This window comes from Prionailurus viverrinus, chromosome D3 (assembly GCF_022837055.1).
Source record: "Prionailurus viverrinus isolate Anna chromosome D3, UM_Priviv_1.0, whole genome shotgun sequence".
NCBI classification, from domain to species: domain Eukaryota; kingdom Metazoa; phylum Chordata; class Mammalia; order Carnivora; family Felidae; genus Prionailurus; species Prionailurus viverrinus.
In genome coordinates this window covers 17784697-17800379 of record NC_062572.1, presented here as the reverse complement: position 1 = coordinate 17800379, position 15683 = coordinate 17784697, and the positions used below count along the sequence as shown (strand labels likewise).

Below are 15683 nucleotides of genomic sequence, written 5' to 3'. Positions count from 1 at the left end.
ACCTGCGTCACGCTGGCTGCGCATCCTCGTGACATGGTGTCTGACTTGCCCCAGAGCAACGGACTCAAGAGAGAGCAAGGCAGATGTGATGTTGTTTATGACCTAGCCACAGAAGTCAGCTTCCGCAATAGCCTACTGGTTACACAGGTGTTATGGACTGAGCATTTGTTCATACGTTGAAACCCTAATCCCCAATGGGACAGGTTAGGAAGAGGGGCCGTTCCGATGTGATTAGGTCACGAAGGCCTCCATGAATGGGACGAGTGACCTCTTTATAAAAGGGACTGAGAGAGCTCCCTCGCCCTTCTGCCACGTAGGACACAGCAAAAAGATGGTGATCTGTGAACGAGGAAGTGAACCCTGGCACCTCGATCTTGGACTTCCAAGCTTGTAGAACTTGTGAAATAGTTTATGTTTACATCAACCCCATATACGGTAGTCTTTGGTATAGCAGCCTGAGCTAACTAAGACAACAGGTCAGGCCTATTCAGGGATGAGGGGACTCAATAAAAGGTTGCAAATACCAGGGATTCACTGGGAGGCAGGAATCACAGGGGACCATCTTGGAGGCTGGATGCCACAGCCTGAGAGATTCTGATTTCCCAGGCGTGTGGGGTGGAGCTTAGGGATCTACCATTTTAACAAGTGCTCAGGTGACTGCTGTATTAACCCAATCCAAGCTTACTGGCTCGGTGATCAGTCCCCATGCCAGGTGGCTACAGACGGGCTCCTGAAGTTTGCTCTTCCTGGGTTGTGGGAGTGAGGGGTGAGGAACGCTGTTTGGTTCCTTTGGTTTATGTATATAGTAGAAGAAGAGTTTGGACAGTCCTGAAAATGACCCCTGGTCCTGTAAATGGACCTTAGAAGAAAAGACAGTGGACAGATCTGCTCGGTGGTTTAAGGACCGCCCCCCCCCCCACCCTTTGGAGGCAGACTGAGAATTTGGGTGTCCCTTGTTCCTTCTGAACCTCAGGTTCAACATCTGTAAAATAAAAGTAATCATTACAGTGAGTGTGCATGACTTTGAGATTAAAAAGGAGCAAAAACCCTAAATGATCATTTTCGGGATCATAGAGCCCCTTGAAAACTACATGGTAGTTGTGGATCCTGCAGGGGTATCAGTTATGCATGCGTGCCTGGCATACTTTTCCCCTCTTCTGGTAACATCACTCTGATTTACAGTGAGAAGCCATCTTTCTTCCAGGCGGTCTCCCTTGAGAGGCAACATAAGGCCTGGCCAATCAGAACATGTACTGCATCCTCCAGCACAATGATTGGTTCAGGTAATGCACATGACTGCAGAGCTGTCCAATCAGAATGCATTCCAGGACTGGGGCACCTGGGTGGCTCAGGTCATGATCTCAGGGTTCATGAGTGCTAGCCCCACACCCGGCTCTGTGCTAACAGTGTGGAGCCTGCTTGCGATTCATTCTCTCTCTCTCTCTCTCTCTCTCTCTCTCTCTCTCTCTCTCTCTCTGCCTCTCCTCCACTTGCACTCTCTCTCAAAATAAATAAATAAGCTTAAAAAAAAAAGAATGTTGGGGCACCTGGGTAGCTCAGTTGATTAAGCATCCGACTTCGGTTCAGGTCATGATCTCACAGTTTGTGGGTTCGAGCCCCACATCAGGCTCCATGCTGACAGCTCAGAGCCTGCAGGCTGCTTCAGATTCTGTGTCTCCTCTCTCTGCCCCTCCCCTGCTCATGCTCTGTCTTTCAAAAATAAGTGAATGTTTAAAAAATTAAAAAAAAAAAAGAATGCATTCCAGGACTAAGGAGAGAGATACTGCTACAGAGATATTCTTTTCTTTTTTTTTTTTTTTTTTTTTTTTTTTTTTTCTGGGATCTCTAGCTGGTGGGATGTGAGCAAGGAGCTGCTGTCAGTCATGCTGGGGAAACACCAACCTGAGAGTGAAGCCAACAGAGATGAAAAATAGAAAAGAACCCAGTATTGATGCTCTCTTGTGAGTACCTGGATCAAACCACACTTGAACTTCCAGGTTATACCGGTCAGCAAATTCCCCTTTAGGCTTCATTACTTTGAGCTGGGTTTCTGACACTTGCAAAGCCTTGAGGTGAGACCATTTTGAAATGCTAAAAGCCCCAAATAGATGCAAATGATCTGTATTAAATTTTCATTCATTTGGTACCTTTGATGGTGAGGAGGCAAGGTGATATTTTCCTGGATCACTCTCCCATTCCCTCGGGGAAAGAAATTATTTTGTTTGTTTTGAGAAGCAGACATTTGGCCACTCCCAGAGAAATAACACAGTTCTGTTTCTTACAGTGTGAACACGTCTTCAGAATGGCATATCTGCTGTGCTGGACCACACAGCACAGTTAGTATGTGCTTACTGTATACCAGGCACATTCTCCTCTACAGAGATTAATTCTCCTCTACAGAAATTAACTTGCTAATTCTCCCCGGAAAAAGCAAAGCAAAGCAAAGCAAAACCAAACCACCAAACCCCAAACAAATAGAATTTCTAGTTTTGGCTTTTTCTTTTCCCACTATACCAATGGCTCTTGCTCCTGGCTTATATTAGAATTTGGTATGAGATGATAGTTGATGTTGCACAAAGTTGTATAAGGCAGGATAATTAGTTGAGATATCAATTTGTGGTTTTATTCCTACAAGAGATGAATCAGAATGTGAGGCGTTATCTGCAAATTCTCCTCTCTGCTGGCTACTGCTAAGAAAGGAGAAAAGAGGATGGACATGAGGTAGGCAGACGTCCAATGTCTGCTTCTATTGGTACTCGATAAATGTTTGTTTCCTTCCCTCTTTCCTCTTCTGTCTTGTTATGCATCATGACAAAGTGGACAAGTGTCGTCTGCAGGCAGAACTGTCCCAGGGGGACTCAAAACCTACTCCGTAGCCAATGACCTACCTATAAAGCCAGTGAATTCACATCAGGCAGAGGACTGGGTTACTGAGAGCTTTCAGGGACGCTGTAGGAGAGTGAAGGGCTCTGAGTCCATTGCCTGTCACAGAACGTCTCCACTCATAGCTCGACAGTGATGTGCAGCCTAGATGATGCTGTTGTCTCAAAGGGAAGGACAGGGAGACAAGTGCCCTTGAGGAGCAGGGAAATGGCAGAAGCAGTGGGAGTGGAGGGAGACTCCTGAACACCAGAAGGGGGTTGGCTGGAGTTCTGCAGGTGCCGTGATTCTCCATAGGATCCTGAGGGGGATGGCTGGAACGCCCCTGGTGGTTGGGATGCGGCGGTGTGGAATGGCTGGGGTACATGTAAGGAAGACGGACCCTGGCTATTGGGGTTCTCAGTCTGCACAAGATTTCTGTGGCCAAGCTTAAGCAATTCTGTAGAGAGCTGGATGATAGCCCATTAGCAACACATAGGGAACTGAGGACCAGAGGCCTCTCTTTTGTTTCCTGAGTTCCACATTAAGCCTCCCAGATTTCGTGCCACCTTAGAAATGTGGAAGGACCGGGGCCGCTGGGTGGCTCAGTCAGTTAAGCATCCTATTCTTGATCTCTGCTCAGGTCATGATCTCACGGTTCCTGAGATCGATCCTGCTTCGGGCTCCGCACTGACAGTATGGAGCCTGCTTGGGCACTTCTCTCTCCCTGTCTCTCTGCCCTTCCTCTCCTCTCTCTCATGCTTGGTCTCTCTCTGTCTTAAATAAATTAAAAAAAAAACTTAAAAAAGAAATGTGGATGGACCACCCCAAAATATGGAGATTGAATTTCTCACCAACCCTATAAGATGGGGGGGTGGGGTGGGAGGAGGTTCAGAGCTGATTGTAAAAATGAGCCATGGATTCATTGCATATTTGAGTTTGTAGCCGAGTCTTTTATTTTATTATTAGTTTTTAATGTTTATTTATTTTGGAGAGAGAGAGAGAGACAGAATATGACCAGCGGAGGGGCAGAGAGAGAGGGAAACACAGAATCCGAAGCAGGCTCCAGGCTCTGAGCTGTCAGTACAGCTCAAACCCATGGACCACGAGATCATGACCTGAACCGAAGTCAGACGCTTAACCGACTGAGCCACCCAGGCGCCCCATGCAGCCTGAGTCTTTTAAACAGAGCTGTCACGTATTGAATCTTTACTTGCACCAGGCACTGTGTTGAATTTTGTAACTTATGGTATTGCCTTTGCCCCTCAAAGCAATCCCAAATGTATGTTAATGGTGCCCCTCCACACTTACTCCCTTGGCTCTTACCATTTCAGAGTTCATGGGCTAGACTTCCAACCCCCAGCCTCTGCAGCTCTTTGATGGAGGGATCCCACTGACCACCAGAGTCCCCATGCATAGCAGGCCAGAAGTGGCAGGGAGTTAATGCCTCCCGGGACAGCCCTCGAATAATGATTTATAGGAGAAGTTGGTGTATAAATACCCCAGCTCCCTTGCTCCTTGGATGAGGTAGCTCCTTGAATGGGGAACATCACTGGTTCCCAGGAGTCCCCAACAGAATTCAATCCCGGTTGACCTCCTTGGTAGCTTCCTTAATACATACCCTGCATAGTTCCATCTCTTCTCCAGTCCCCTGCTGGTGCTTCATGAGGTCACTGCCTAAATCACCTGCTTGCACTCGGACCCTTGTCCCAGAGCAGGTTTCTGAGTGATCCCAAACTGAGATACTTGACCATGATAAATAGTGAATTGAGGAGCTGGGATTTGAAGCCCATTCTGAATCTCTCCATTGCCCGTGCACCTAGCCGCTGCTCTGGAGCTTTCTTTTAAGCTTGATAGACCAGCATTTCAAGTGTCTGCAGGGACACCATGATGTACACGTTCTCTGCCACTCAGCAAACATGCAAGCAGCGATCTCGCTGGACGTGTGCACAGAGGGTGGGCATATCCTTCGCAGATGCCCAGTCTCTTTTCGCAAGGGAGTGGCAGGGAGAGTGGCTTCCACAGGCCACTTGCAGGGTGGAGTTCTGTGCTTTGATGGGAAGGAGGAGGGAGGAGATTGTTGCTCCAAGAAAGGGCCTGTGTGCCGATGGTGACTCTAGTTAATATGCTGCCCGAGTACCTCTTCTCTAAGCTGGCCATCTCTCAGCTGGGCGATAAAGTAATTTAACTAGGGCTGTCTCTCAGGCTAGAGCTCCTGGAGATTGCTCCTCATTTATCACAGAGGAAAAATTGGGATCTGCAGCCCATGGGCTGCCAGCATCATCTAGGCTGCGTCATTGATCTTTGAGTGGTGAAGTTCTGCAGTGGGTAATGGAGTCAGAGCCTATACGCTCCAGCAGCCATGAAAGCTCTTCTCAACCCAGTCCTCTGCCTGATGTGAATTCTGTGGCTTCGTGTTTAGTCATTGCCAACGGGGTGGGAGTTGATGGACCCTAGGAAGATCCTTCTGCCTACACGTGCCTGCTCTGCTGGTTTGTCATGATGTCTCTCAAAAGAGAAGGAAGAGGAGAGTGAAAGAAATAGATACTTTTAGCACTCTTGCAATGGAAATCGTATGCTTGCCTGAATGGAGGGGTCTGCAAACCTCTTCTGTAGAGGACCCAAGAGTAACTGTTTTAGGCTTTGTGGGCCACATGGTCCGTGTGGCAACTGCTCAACCCTGCTGCTGTAACACAAAAGGGTTGAGGTGGCCAGCCAGCCGACCCTCTTTTCTAATAGTACCTGGTTTTTATTCCACTTCTTCCCACCTACCCCTTGTGCTCCTGGAAGACTGACTCTACCCCCACCATCAGGGTGGGTTTTGATTGGTCTCAGCTAATCAGCACAGTCCATTTCCCTGGACAGTGATTGGTTCAGAGGTGGGAATGTGATCTAAGTCAGTCCAATCAGAGTGAACGTCAGGACTCTTGCTTGTGGTGTTGGAAGGAAGACATTCTGTGTGTGTGTGTGTGTGTGTGTGTGTGTGTGTGTGTGTGTGTGTTGTGTGTATGTGGATTGTGTGGGTTTCAGACATGAGGCCTGGAACTGCTGCAGCTCTTTTGCTTTCATGAGGAAAGCCTGCTTGTGGAGGAAGCCAATCACAGTGAGGAAGAACCAAGAGAACGAGAAGAGTGGGTCCTGAGACTTTCCAATTATATATTACTTTTTTTAAAATGCCAGTGTAAGTTTTAGGTACTTGTAGCAGCAAGGATCATCTGACTGCACTTCCATGTGGCTACACATTGTGCTTTACAGATATCACCTAATTTAATAGTTGTAGCAACTATGGGGTGCCTGGCTGGCTCCGTCGGTAGAGCATGCGACTCTTGATCTCAGGGTCGGGAGTTCAAGCCCCACATTGGGCATGGAGCCTACTTAAAGTTAAAAAAAATAGTCAACTCTATATGGAAGGCCTTATCATCACTATTTAGGAGATGTTGAAACTAAGACCTAACAAAGATTAAGTGGCCCACCTAAAGTCATGCAGTGTAGACACTATTGTCCATGACCATTTTGGATTCCTCTTCCATTCCCTTATTCTGGCACCAGACCCTGCACCCTGACCCCTGTGACTGATGTCTCTTGAGAGGGGCATATGCCACAAGCTGAGCCAATCGAAACGCTTCTCTGGGATTTTTCTCTCTGGAGCTGGAGGTAAAGGTAAAGAGCTCTCTCTGGTTGTATAGCTCCTCTTTCTAGAAACTTCTTTTCCATTCATATCCACACGAGTAGAGAGAACAGCCATGTTAGCACTTGACCCTGCCTCTGGATACAGTTGATTGGTTCAAGGGTGAAAACTTGACCCAAGAAAGACTAATCAGTTCTGTAGTGGTGTTGATATATATCCACAAGTTCTTTGACACTCTTCCTTCCAAACGGTTAAGCCTAATTTCCCTCCCCTTGAATATGGGCTGGACTTAGTGCCTTGCTTTTAATGAATAGAATGATGGTATTTGACTTCTGAGGAAGGTCATAAAAAGGATAGTTTCTGGCTGATGTTCTCTGTCTTTCACTCACCTCAGGGGAAGCCAACTGCTATGCTTGATTGAGGACACTCAAGCAGCCTATAGACAGGCCCATGTGGTGAAGAACTATAACAACCAGAACTAACTTCCCAGCCATGTGCATGAACTATTTTGGAAATGGATTCTGCAGCCCCTGTCTGGCCTTCAGATGATTTCTGGAATATGAGAGACCCTGAGCCATGACTACTCAGCTAAGCTACCCCTGGATTCCTGACCCACAGAAACTATGTGAGATTATAAATGTGGTTGTTGTTTTAAGCCACTCAGTTTTGGGATCATTTGTTATGCAGCAGCAGATAACTGATACAAAACCTTCACTAAGATTGTTGGGCTTGGGATTGAGATAGTGTGGCCAAGTGGATTTAAGATCTGTTGGCAGCCACATGTCCTATCATAAAGGTCAGAGTGTCTGAAGAAGCCAGTTGTGTGTGTGTGTGTGAGAGAGAGAGAGAGAGAGAGAGAGAGGAGAATGAGGAAAAAGATGAATTGTGGATGCATGTTGTTTCTGCCTACCTAGCATCTGTCTACCTTTGTTGGTGACATTACCCTGATTTGCCATGGCACAAACCACCACTTTCTCACTGAGAGTTCACATGGGTAGAGTAGGACTGATTTCAGAACTCTCTTCCAGGATAAGCATGTGGTTCGTGTAGTTCTAGCACGTATGTGAAGCAGTTTCTGAAGCCACAGTTCCATGAGCCAATAATCACCCCCTGCCCCTGCCCTTTTTTTTTTTTTTTTTTTTTTTTTTGCTAAAGCTGATTTGACTTGGATTTCACTTACCAGTGAAAAAGACCAGTCTGAAATGGACCAGAGATGAGCAATGGAGGGAGACGAAATTTCTAATGGCGTACCAGTTCCTGCATCCAGCTGTTCCTGAAACCCAGCCAGGTCCTGCCTTTAATAATAGCAGGGGCAGCAGCAACAACAAACATTTACTGAATGCCTATAATAAATCCCACCTTTTGCTAATTTAGCTCCTCTTACTCGCAACCGAGAAAGTCTTAAAGAGCCCAATATCCATTGCAACAATATCTGGAAGGGGAGAGAATGTGCTAAGGGAATGTGCTAAGGGAACGAAATTTAAATCAAGGTTTACAAAAAGACACAAGTGGGAAATCATGCAAGACTGTAACTGAGTCATGCATAAATTTTGCCTAGACCTTCTCTGTGCTTAGGGCCCCTTGTGCGGGGAGCACAGCCCCACAGGGAGGCGTTCATGGATTGGATGCCAAACAGATTCAGGCAGGGGGAACGGGCGAAGAAGACAAAGCAAGGCACATTTCTGAAAGCCTTCTGAATCTTTAAAATTAGGACCCAAATCTATCTTCTTATCAAGAATGGCAGGGGTGGGAGATGGCGTTGGAAGACGGAGGTTTTTCAACCAATAAAGCACCGCCTCCCTCACTTCTATCTTCTTTTTTCTTTGATCTTTTTTGTCTACAGTGGAAAGCATGAGTGCTCTCTCCCCTCTCTCCAGAGGTATGCCCTTTGGAAAAATGTTTTCATGTTTATTTTATAAGTAAACTTTAGCGTTTAGAGCCGTTTTAGTTTCATGGTAAAATGAAACTAAATGAGGGGAAGGTACAGAGATCTCCCACGTATGCCGTGCGCCCCCACAAATGCACAGGCTCCCCCAGTACCAACATCCCACACCAGAGCCAGACGCCCGTTACGCTTGATGAACCTCCATCCACGCACCATGATCACCCAGAGTCTATAGTTTGTATTTGGGTTTGCTCTTGGCGGTGTGTACTCTATGGGTTTGGACAAATTTACGATGACGTGTACCCACCGTTCTAGGATCATATAGAATGGTTCCCTAGCCCCCAAATCCTCTGTGCTCCACCCACTCACCGTCAGCATCCGCTTTTTAACAGTGTGGAGGGCACCCTTGTGGGGCTTTTCCTATGCATTTGCACACCTTGTTACCCGAAACTGGGTGCACCTTTCGGTGAGCGTCAGGCCAAAAGACACAACCTAGCCAAAGACTAGGAAGAGGAGGGGTTTTACTTGCCACATGTAAAGGAGAGCACCAGGATGTGTCCCAGAGCGGCATCTCCTTGAACAGCAAAACTGGGCAAGTTTTAAGGTAAGAGGACATGCATATTCATGAAGGGGCTTCAGCATGGAATTAGGGCAAAAGTCATCTTAAGGTGACGGAGTCCGGGTAGAAGTCAGCATCACCAGTTCTCTGGCTTTGGTCGGTCTGGCATTTGAGTGCTCAGAGGGGTTTAGATCCTGCAAAGATAACTCAAGAATGTGCCTCAGATTAATCTTTACATTTGAACCAGCACTGGTGGTTTGACCACTGATTTATTGTCTTGACATGATTAGCCTGGCTCCTGGCCTGATAGTGGCTGTTTGTTCTTACAATCTTACCAGACCTCCCCGACTCCCCCCACCCATAAAATCATTATGTGCTGGGGTCTGTTCTTCTGCAATTTCAAGATACCCCAAGAAAATTCTGCAAGAAATGCTTTTGCAGATCTCAAGATGGTGGGGGCCTAAAATGACTTTTCTTTCTTTCTTTTTTTTAAATTTGTTAATTTTTTTTAAATGTTTATTTTGGGGAGAGAGGAGAGACAGAGTGTGAGCTGGGGAGGGGCAGAGAGAGAGGAAGACACAGAATCCGAAGCAGGCTCCGGGCTCCGAGCTGACAGCACAGAGCCCGTGGCGGGGCTCAAACCCAGGAACCGCGAGATCATGACCTGAGCTGAAGTTGGATGCTTAACGGACTGAGCCAGCCAGGCGCCCCCTAAAATGACTTTTCTTATGTCAAGAAAGCTGTTCGTCATCTTTCTTTTTCCGGGGGAGCCCCCTAACTTGTTCCGCTTCCAGCCTGAGTACGCGCATGTGCCTAAATGTGGTTTTGTGTTTCTTTTCTTTCTAATAATACTTATCCTGTAGTACTTAGAGATCTGTGACCTGCTTTGTGTCACTTGCACGTAGGTCTTGTGAGCACAGGCTCTACTGCATTCTTTAAAGAGATACTTAACACCCCAATGGAATATTCCAGTGGAATATGATCCGTGTCCCTGTTGATGGGCATTTAATTATCTCCAGCTTTCTCTGTGTGTGTGTTTCACGCACCCTCTTGTCCACACATATTTGTGCATGTGTGTTTTTGTAGAAAACATGCGTCTGAGAGCTGGGAGGGTAAAGGTTATGCAGGTTTGGGCTTTTTTTTTTTTTAATTTTTTTTTCTTTTCAACGTTTTTATTTATTTTTGGGACAGAGAGAGACAGAGCATGAACGGGGGAGGGGCAGAGAGAGAGGGAGACACAGAATCGGAAACAGGCTCCAGGCTCCGAGCCATCAGCCCAGAGCCTGACGCGGGGCTCAAACTCACGGACCGCGAGATTGTGACCTGGCTGAAGTCGGACGCCTAACCGACTGCGCCACCCAGGCGCCCCAGGTTTGGGCTTTTTGATGGGAGCGGGCAGCCGCCCTGGGAAAGGTTGTGCTAGCTTGAACTTTCACCACTGGTGACTTCCAGCTCCCCCCCACCGACGGAGGGCAACTTGTATCACATTGTTTTTGCTGATCTGGTTAGCAAAAAGGATATCCTTTTTTGCTGTCTTAACTTGAATTTCCTTTATTGTTTCAACTCCCAAACAACTTCCTTTTTCTGGACTCCACCCACCATCCCACTCCCTCCCACTCTCCCACCCCCAGCTCCAGGGGCCTCAGGCCTGAGTTCCCTAAGGAGCTGGGTTGCTTTCAGAGCTGTATTTAAGGCAATGAGGAAGATGGCTTTGATGGCTTCCAGGAGGGTGGGTGTTCTCTCCGGCCTTTCATCTTCAAGATTTCTGCCCGTGGGTTTGGCAGAGAGAATGGGGAAGAACTTTGAGAGCCCAGGGTCATCCTGGGTTGACGGGTGGTTTTGCAATCGGAGGCTAGAAGAAAGATGTGTGAATCAAGAGGGTGGGTGTGGGTGCCTCTGCCTCGGAATGGGTGGGAGTGAAATGCCACCGGTGGAATAAAAAAAAGACAATAATTATAGTACAAAATGCACGTGTGTCAGGCACAACACTGAGGACCTGAAATGTGTGACCTCACTTAATCCCCACCATAACCCTATGAAGTTGGTATGAGGGTTACCCGTTTATAAATGTGCAAACCAAGGCCTGAGGAATGAGCTGCTTTGATGAAGAACTCACAGCCGGCAGGTGGTTGGGCTAGGACTCCACCTGCTTGCTCTTGTAATTTAACCATTACAAACGCTGCCTCCCCGTCAAGGTTAACACTTGACCAGCCCGATGTCGCCTAACGACGACGCACCGGGACCTGTGTATTCCTTCACACATGCCGTCTGGGAGGGAAGTTCACTGTCCTCACCTTACGCCAGAGGAAACTGAGGCTTGGGAAAGGTAAGTGGAGACATTGGGGTTTGAATCCAGGCTCTTCATTCCCAGCTCAGTGATTTTGACCCCCTCACATCTGAATAAACCAAAGCCCCTAAAGTTGACTATTTTTCTTGTTGAACGTTTGGCCTTGTGGATAAGCAGCGACCGCTTACCAGCCAGTGCGGTCACACACGGGTAGATAAATCTTGGCTGTGGATTGGATGTAGGGGGGGCAGGGGAACTCTTCAACTCCATGGATGATTGGAGGCTCCATTTCCTGAGTGAAGTGTAGGGGGAGGTTCAGAGTGGGGTTGCAGATGGCCAGTTCAGGTTTGTGCAGGTTGTGTTCTAGGCATGTCTGAAACATCCAGACATCTAGATGCTGCCCTCCACTGACAGATGATTTCTCTCCCTGCACGGTGGGTAATTTACACTAAGGTTGATTTTCTTAGCACGGTCAGGAAGCAAATGGTGGGGGTGGGGAGAAGATAACCCTAAATGCATTGTGAACGCTCAACATAACTTCTGTTCAACTCTTGTAGCCATGGTAGGGAATTATCAGGCTAAGGGGAATGTGCAGGGGAACAGAGAGAACGGGGTTCTGTGTTAGTCCCGTTCCTGGAAGACTGGTGGGATGGCGGTCCCTGGGTTCAATGCGATTCAGCTGAAATGCACAGCCCTCACTGAGTCTATGTTCTACGGCAGGCTTAGCAATGAACATTGGAATTCTGTCTTTTCTCTCAATGCCTCTCTGGAGAAGACTCTGAAACCACCTCTGTGTGGTCTGGAGTGGAGAGACCTTATGTTTGAGTAGAGGCGCGCACACACACACACACACACACACACACACACACACTCAACCTAATCAGGACAAGTAATCAAAACTAAATTAAATAAACATGCTAAGGAGGAGACCCACCATCTCTGCCAGGTGATTAGGATTGAATAGAAATATCTTTTTTCCTTTGCCCCCTCTTCAACCTTTCCCCAGTGTTGGTTTTTTTCCCCTCTGAAAGGAAAGAGAAGTCTTAACAAGCACCTCAGTGAATGATGTGGAGTTCTCTTGGAGTTTTCAATTTGGCTGTATTGATTTATAAGGTCTTTTCAATTACTGAATTCTTCTTGGTGGCAGTGCATAGGGCCCGAGTACGTGAGAATCATGCTCTATTGATTCCAGATACTTAGAAAGAGGGCATTTATGTGTCCGCTTTAGATTGATGAGGTTGCAAATAATGAAGCTTCCCACACAACATTTATTAAATGAAAATCTAGAATTCATTAACACAAGAACTTGTCTTGTATTAGAAAAGAAGTGGTGGGGGGGTGTTGAGAAAAAAATAGGGACTACAGTAGTTATCATGAACATAATATATGAAGCAATTTGAATTCAAGGGAAGGCAACTTGGAATCTTATTAAATTTTCTTCCCTCCTTTTATTGTGTGAGCACGGTTGGGTGCCTTCTGGGGAGTCATCGATCAAAACACAGGTACATGGGGAGGTGGGGACTGGAAAAAAGAGACCAGTTACCAAATCCTTGCTCTAGTTAAAATGGGGGCGCTCTGGGGCGCCTGGGTGGTGCGGTCGGTTAAGCGTCCCACTTCAGCTCAGGTCACGATCTCACGGTCCGTGAGTTCGAGCCCCGCGTCGGGCTCTGGGCTGATGGCTCAGAGCCTGGAGCCTGCTTCTGATTCTGTGTCTCCCTCTCTCTCTGCCCCTCCCCTGTTCATGCTCTGTCTCTCTCTGTCCCCAAAAAAATAAACGTTGAAAAAAAAATTAAAAATAAATAAATAAATAAATAAATAAAATGGGGGCGCTCTTCAGTGGTTAGTGTCTACTCCAAATCAGGAACTCAATAGATATAAGTGGTAAATGGTGAATGAATGAATGAATGAACGAATGAATGAATCGGTATCGGGAGAGACTGTTGAACGTTAGCTGTGGTTGCCGAAGAGGTTGGCACAGGTATTTAGCGAAGCTCTCTCAGACTCTGTTTCCGATTCATTTCACTCACTCGCTTACATACTCACTCAACAAACCGTTATCAAGAATTGACCATGTGCAAGGGACTATGTTAAGCACTCTATTCATTTCTGAGGGCTGTCCTAACAAATTAGTCCAAACTAGGTGATGTAAAACAACAGAAATTTATTTTCTTTCGGTTCTGGAGGTGTCTAAAGAAGCCTAAAATTGAGGTGTTGAGGGGCGCCTGGGTGGCACAGTCTCTTGGGTGTCCAACTTCAGCTCAGGTCATGATCTCGCAACTCGTGAGTTTGAGCCCTGCGTCGGGCTCTGTGCTGACAGCTCGGAGCCTGGAGCTGCTTCGGATTCTGTGTCTCCCTCTGTCTCTGCCCCTCCCCTGCTCACACTCTGTGTCTGTCTCTCTGTCTCTCGCTCTCTCAAAAATAAACCTTAAAAACATTTTTTTCAAGTTGAGGTGTTGGAGGGTCACGTCCCCTCTGAAGGCTCTAGGGGAGGGTCCTTCTTCACCTCTTCCAGCTTCTGATTCCTTGCTTTGTGACCCCATCCCTCCAGTCTCAGCCTCTGTCTTCCCATGGCCATCTTTCCTGTGTCCCTAGGTCTTCCTTTCCTTATAAAGACGTCGGTTGTTGGGTTTGGGACCCAGCGTAACCTAGCATGACCTCTTCTTAACCCAGCAGCATCTGCAGAGACCCCAAGTCCGCATAAGGTCACATTCACAGGTGCTGGGTGGACACGAACTTTGGGGGCACACTGTCCAACCCAATGACAGGCACTGTGAGGAGAACACTCTGGAGATAAGGGCCTGGTCCTCAGGGGCTAACAGCAAGTAGGGGAGAGAAGAGAAACCAATATGTTTGACACGTAAACAAATACGTAGGCTCCTCCCTCCGTACAGCGTGTCAGGCTGGTGACCCGATGTTCCCCCTTGAATCCTCCCCACAGCTCGCTGAAATAGGCGGGATGGTGCTCGTTGTCAGAGTCGAGGAAGCGGAGGTTCAGAAAGGTGCAGTTGCACGGTGGGTAGACTGCACAGCGGGGTCCAGCTGGTTGCTTCTACATGCTTCCTGTGGGGACACAAGAAACTGCAGCATGAAGAAGAAAAAGGTATAATGCGACCACACATAGGTAAACACTGTTAAATTTTGGTGCGTAGGACTTCTGGAATTTTTAGGGGGCTTTTTTTTTTTTGTCTGCTGAGCGAGCCTGTTCCCATCTTTGCACCTGGCCATCTTCCCATCCATGTTGCTCTATGGCAGGATCCTGGAAGCTCTGCCTGGGCAACATGACCCCAGTCCCAGCTCTAGTGATTCAGTTAGGTTGTGAGCACCTGACCCACATCACGTCAGCCAGTGCCTTGATGGGGAACTTGGAGTGGAGGCCAAGTGGCTCCAGCCTCGAACTTGCTGATCCCCGAGGTGGAGCAGGTGAGTGTCTGGAATGGGCAAGACAGCATTGTGATGTAGGCTTGGAGGAGAGAGGTCTGCAGTGATGGTGCAGAGGAGATGACACCCATAATCCAGCCATCTTGTGCTCTTGAGTTCTCTGACTATCCTCATGACAAACCTCCCTTTTTCAGAGATTTGAAAGGGTTTCTGTTACTCGCAGGCAAGAATCTGTAGCAGGTGGCAGGAAAAAAAAAACACCACCAAACATCTAACAGCCACTTAACACGTAAGGACATTTATTTATTTACCAAGATGGCCAGGGGAGAGTAATTCTGGGATGGTTCAATGTCATTAAAGGCATAGGTATTTACATATTTTTGTCCTGCCTTCCCTGGGGTATAGGCAGTAACTCCCCTCATGGTCATAAGATGGCTGCTGCAGCTCCAAGAATCACATCTTCAGAGGATAGTGTCCCAAACCAGGATGAGAAGATAACCAGAGCAGGAAAGGAGTTTTTTTCTGCAGGCACCTTTCTTTTATTGGGAGACAGAGGGAAGATTACTTCCTGGAAGCCTCTCAGCAGATTTCCCTTTTGTCTAATTCGTCAGATCTGGGCTACCTGCCCACTTCCAGACCAATCCCTGGAAGGGAGGGGGAGGGGCCTGCTGTGATTGACTTAGACAAATCTTATTTCATCCTCCGGGGCCAGACAAATTTGTTCAATAGTGCAAAATCCGAGGCCTAGGAGTAAGGAAGAAGGGGAGGGATGGAATGGTGCTGGGAAGATCACCGGTAAACTACTCGATGAGTCCTAAGAAACTGTCCGTAACGTTTTTTCAACCTATGATATTTGCTTCAAATATTGTGACCATCTTTGGATAAGTATACAAAGTGCATGATTTTCCCCATTACGCTACAGAACAGTGGTTCTCTTTTTTTTTTTCAATGTTTATTTATTTTTTGGGACAGAGAGAGACAGAGCATGAACGGGGGAGGGGCAGAGAGAGAGGGAGACACAGAATCGGAAACAGGCTCCAGGCTCCGAGCCATCAGCCCAGAGCCCGATGCGGGGCTCGAACTCACG

The 15683-nt window shown here is 47.4% G+C and overlaps 1 long non-coding RNA gene across 1 annotated transcript; it reads left to right on the top strand.

The window, feature by feature from the left end:
* The first annotated feature begins 1853 nt into the window (after positions 1-1853).
* Positions 1854-7103, top strand: LOC125148787 (uncharacterized). Its single transcript, XR_007145695.1, has 3 exons — positions 1854-1961; positions 2636-2721; positions 6882-7103. It is a non-coding gene; the product is annotated as an uncharacterized LOC125148787 (long non-coding RNA).
* The last annotated feature ends 8580 nt before the right edge of the window (positions 7104-15683 follow it).